Here is a 6000-nt window from a genome sequence, read left to right on the forward strand (position 1 = left end):
TTTTTATTGAAATTTTCTATGTAACCTTTTTTATCTCTAAACTATTAAAATGAACAAAATCACGGTAATGCCACAGATATATAAACCCGTAATAAACCCGTGATTCGTAACAAACCCGTTTATTACGAATCAACTTAACGGCCTGCTCCCAGTTGGCTTGTTAGCTCAATTGGTAGAGCGCTGCACTAGTATCGCAGAGGTCAGTGGTTCGAATCCCGTACAGGCCTGATTTTTTTTCAAGTCTGACTTTCGCTATTGCATAAATAGCGCTATCTTCTGCGAGGATCGTGCATCATACCTATCTAATACCGCAGTTCAAAGTATATGAACTTCATATATTCATTGTAACAGCTAACCCTGTGTGGGAAGAAACGTTACAGTTTTACCTTGACCCAAATATGAAAAACGTCAGAAACCTTTGATAATCATGATTAGCAACCCAAGACCGAGATGATGAGTCTCCCTTGTTAAAAAAAAAAGTATTCAACTTAAGTGTATTTAAACAACAACAAACATATGAAACATATGTATGAACTGCGGTTATGAGACGTATATGTGAACGATCCTTCGCAGTAAAGCACTATTTGAGCAATAGTGAAAATCAGACCTGAAAAAAATTTCAGGCCTGTACGGGATTCGAACCACTGACCTCTGCGATACTAGTGCAGCGCTCTACCAATTGAGCTAACAAGCCAACTGGGAGCAGGCCATCAAATTAATTCGACATAAACCCGTAGATGATAAATCAAACAACAACAAACATATGAAACATATGTATGAACTGCGGTTATGAGACGTATATATGAACGATCCTTCGCAGTAAAGCACTATTTGAGCAATAGTGAAAATCAGACCTGAAAAAAAAAAAAAAAAAAAAAATTTCAGGCCTGTACGTACAGGCCTGAAATTTTTTTCAGGTCTGATTTTCACTATTGCTCAAATAGTGCTTTACTGCGAAGGATCGTTCACATATACGTCTCATAACCGCAGTTCATACATATGTTTCATATGTTTGTTGTTGTTTGATTTATCATCTACGGGTTTATGTCGAATTAATTTGATGGCCTGCTCCCAGTTGGCTTGTTAGCTCAATTGGTAGAGCGCTGCACTAGTATCACAGAGGTCAGTGGTTCGAATCCCGTACAGGCCTGAAATTTTTTTTCAGGTCTGATTTTCACTATTGCTCAAATAGTGCTTTACTGCGAAGGATCGTTCACATATACGTCTTAAGTGTATTTGTTGTTCTAATTTTCTGAAGTTGAAGCGTCCCCATAAATCTCAATTCCGTGGATGTGTACGATTGAAAATAACAACAGCTTGGTTGATGACAAAAACTCCTCGACCTATACTGATCAATATCATGAAAGTGACGCTACATCTGCCTCTTTCTCTTTCTGGTGTTTTACTCATAAGTCACGATCAACAAGAAACATAATTCAGATAGCCTGATAATTAAGACGATGAAGATGATAAAAAATCCTCTCTCATACCTGGCCTAGCCGTTAAAAAAACGCGGACAAATGAGGTTCTTTCATTATTCTTCAGAAAGGATTGTTTTAAAAAATTGAAAACCATTGGTCACTTCCTGTGAATTAAATTGATATTGTTACTTGTGAGTGTCTGCCTTTTTTATGTTTTAGAAATAACTCTGATAGAGTCAGGCACAATTAGTGACGATTTGGTGGATACAAAGTCATTTGACTTAAGTGCGTTGAAAATTGATGAAACTTACAAGAACTGAAAACATTTATCTTTAAAGAGGTGAGGGCCACAAGTTTATTAGCTATGCTATTATGTGTTACCCTCGTAAAATAAAGTCTTTATTAAATTTAAAATAAAGTCTTTATTAAATTTAAAATTCTTCTACTTACTTTTAAAGCGCTTCATAATTTACTTCCGTCATATATTAACAGCCTCATATCTATTAAATCAAAATCTTCTTATTGTCTTCGATCTAATGACGGTCTTTACTTAGAGCCCCCTAAGGGTAAGATGCTGAAGACATTTGGTGATCGATCTTTTCAGGCAGCAGCACCATACTTATGGAACAGACTTCCTCATGAAATTAGAATGATTAAGTGTTTGGATAAATTTAAAAAAGCTATTAAAACATTTCTGTTTAATGAAGCTTTTTGTAATCATTAACTTAGATATATTACATTAAAATAATTTATTCTTATGTATTTTTAGCTACCATTACTATTGTAAATTTTTATTTAGATATATAAGGTTTTTAATTTTTATTCAGTGTAAAGCACTATTGATCTGTACATGTAAATAGGGCTATACAACTAATTAAAATTTATTATTTATTATTTATTTATTTATTATTATTATTATAGAGGTATAGTACTAACCTGGAAAGCCTCAGCTCTCGTGTGACAAACTTTGGCTGCATGAATAGGCGATTCAGCGCAAAATTACACACGTCAAGTGACACAGCTATTTGCTTTATATTCTAGGCCTCAGAGGTTGATGTAGAGATGAAAGTCAAAACATGGTAAAGCCAGTTGTATATTTTTGTCATCGTCGAGTTCTCTCTCTTTCCTTGCAGAAAAAGAATCCTTTTTGAGGAACAGCGAAGGCATATTCGCTTTGATGTTGGCATTTATTAGTTTCCTATTGATAAAAATGTAAAGAGAGAGAGAGAACAATGAGAGCGATGATTTCCAAATAAATTTTGATCAAGTCTTAAGAATCCTCGCAGGTGAACCACAGCTAGAGAAATTGCATAAACTGCGCAACGTGGAAATATTCAGGCTCCAATGGGAATCGAATCCGTACCGACACCCAAACAGAAAATGTAATTTTACCTGTTACCATTTTAAGAAAACAGAAATATTTCCATTGATTTTCCTATCAGCTCTGCGCCAATAGATATGAGGTACAGCCTGGACCTTTGCGATGAGGAAACCAATTTTCGTCAGGAGAGGAAAAAGGTTATTTTTGAAGCCATGAAAACTCCTCGGAGATCAAGGCCTAATGGAACATCGTGAGGTAAATACACTCCGTTGAGATAAAAGTGTAAAATGAACTGAACCACAAGATAGTTTTTGAGAGGCTAATGAATGATAACAGCTTATTAAAATAGATAAACTCCAGGATGATGACATGATGTTACATAGTTTGTTTACTTAGAATTGGGTATCCTCGATTGCTGTTCTTGGCTCAGGAGGAGGATTTCGTGCCATGGTTTCTCTCAGTTGAGTGTTCTGTGCTCTAAAGGAGATGGGTGTGTTGGACTGTGCCATGTACACAGCAGTAGGTCTGCATGGTGAGTCACTACGTACCCAGGCCAGAGAAGGGGTACTGCCCTATATAAGTTCTCTAGGTGGGCACTGACCCAAGGGGAGTAGCGCATGAGATGCTGTAGTCTTGAAACCGATATCGCTATTAGAGGCCACGTCTAAAGACGGGTACGGAAAATGATAAATCATGTTATGCTTACAAATCCCCACAGTTTTGTTCAAGGATGAATACATATCCAGCTGTTTCTGATCGACATCTTCATTTAATCTGTATAACCCCGAAGTCTTCGATGGCTAATTTCTTTCGCTGGATTGAACAAAATTAAGTTCACAGCAGTGAAAAAATTGAAAAAATGTAAGTTGAAACGGAACGTTTCCTTGTATTCGCCCATAACAAAGAAGCCAGTTAGGAAGTTTATAACAACTTCTAAGGCAAAAAATTTTAACGTTCTAGGTACCTTCCACATTATATTCGCATCTGAGTGGCTGCATACCCATCCGAGCACAATAAGGTAAGATTTGAGGAAAAATTGCAAAGACAACTGGATGTGGTTGCTTTTAACTCCATCGTGGATGTACAATCACGTCAACATCATCCTGAATAAGAGATCACGTAGACAACCTCTCAGTTTCACAGATTTATTTGGTTATCTGGTTGGAGAAACTATTCTGAAGGACGTAAGTTACAATTCGACTGAGATTTGGTGATATTTTTAGCTTCTAACGAGGACAAAGAGCTTAGCTTCTTCAAAACATGAAGAAAACTGCTTTAAAACAGGGTAAAGATGATTTGAATTGTGTTTCGCATAGTTCTCCATCCCCGTGAGAACGCAGATTGTAGATTCGCATACCATTTAGCTTTAATCTTTGATACAATTTTGACATTACATCGCAGAAATCACTCCAATTAATTTGAGATCAGCTTAAAACAGAAAACGGCATAATATAAGCCACTTTAGGCATGGGTCGCACTTGGCAAAGTTTGGTGTGAATGTGGTCACTTTGGTGTAAAAATCTGTCATCGGGGCACATTGCCTGATGCGACCCTAACTTTTCCAGTTCGCAAAAACTTTGAAAACCGGCCAAAACATCAAAGACGCCGTAGTGCTTGGGTGGGGCAGGTAGATTTCGGAAAACTCGGGCTAAACAATAGCAATCACAGCGGTAATATCATCGCTTGTCAGTAAACAGCAAACGACTCGACTGGTCGCGGAACTGACCAGGCATATGGCGCTCGAAGTAATCTTTGCTTACGTCGATTTCTCGCTCTCATCATAGCGGCAGTCAAAACAGTTAAACATGCGTTAACCCATCTTTCATAGATAATACGAAAGACAAAAAAGTGCTCGTGATTTAACTGAATAAGAAGAATAAGCATCGCCGAGATCGTTATTAACAATGCTTCAACGCGACGCATTTTTTTAACGTTTGTTTTCCTTTTTCAGCTCACTGCTCTCTCCCCATAGCACGTCGATAAACGTGTGTCTGGTTTATCAAAGTGTCATCACTGGCATTTTTTTCACCTAGTGCGACCCTGATAGTTGAAACCAAAACTTTGCTTTCCGGTTGCGGTTTCAAATTTTCTGTGGTTTTTTTGCCGGCAAAGTTGAAAACTTTGCCCAAGTGCGACCCATACCTTAGGGAATCAAAGTTTCTAATACATGTTGTTAATTATTTACCAAGTTAAAAAATTTTTATAATAGACTGATTAAAAAAATTCCATCACCCTTTGGTATGTTACCTCTTTACCACAAAAACTTGTTTGTGTCTTTGAAGAGATGAAAATCCCTGCTCCAATTGGTCAAAAATCGTCACAGCATGTGCTCGCCACTCCATGGACCCAAGAAAAACGTATAATGGATAAGTTTACAACCATGTGAGGTTTTTCATTAATAATTTTTTGTTATTTCAAAGCGGATAAATGTTCCAAAGTTGAGCGAACAGCGCCATGCAGTGAACTTGAGACGCCCATGTGAAGTAGGGATGGCCAAATATGGCACGTTCATTAACACCGAGCTTTTTGAAGCAAGTACTTTTGTAGGAAATTGGTCACATCGTACCCTGAGCCTCCACTGTTTACTTGCAAGGTAAGCAATCACTTATTTTATTGAGCACAAACGTTTTCTAAAAACAGCGGTCAAACACAGGGCTTGCATGAGGGATTAATTTTTGCAGGCTGCGCGTCAATTTGCAACTTGGCTTTGACAGACTCAGAGCATGTCACCTAGCTTCTGACATCATTCGCACATGCGCTGACGTCTGACCACTGATATAAAATATATGTTTTATAGCAGGTTTTTCTTCCAGCCAGTTTGTGATTATAGTTCGTTCAGTTGAAGTTATATCGTCAAGGTTTTCCTAAAATGCTGTCTGAGAGATTTACGCAAAATTAAAGTTCCGTAAATCTGCGTTAAGTTCGTTGAGTAACTTTACGCTGGTTTTATAATGTTCGTAAAGACGCGTAAAGGTAGATTTACGGACGTAAAGCTCTCGTAAAGGTATCGTAAAGCTGAAGAGCCAGATTTACGTTCAGTGTAAAGTTTGCGTAAAGCTAAACTTTACTAGACTGAAATAAGAGTTGTTGTGAAGCTAGCAACAATTTGTCTAAACATATTAACGCTGTTTTACATTTTACCTAAAGGTTTTAATAAGCCATATATTTCGCAAAACACGTAAAGCTTTCGTTATTCAAGCGCAAGTGGCGTAATTCCTTTTAACATGGGGTGTCTCGTAGCCCGTCGTAATCAATCGG

The sequence above is a fragment of the Stylophora pistillata genome, chromosome 8 (assembly GCF_964205215.1).
Source record: "Stylophora pistillata chromosome 8, jaStyPist1.2, whole genome shotgun sequence".
Classification (NCBI taxonomy): Eukaryota; Metazoa; Cnidaria; class Anthozoa; order Scleractinia; family Pocilloporidae; genus Stylophora; species Stylophora pistillata.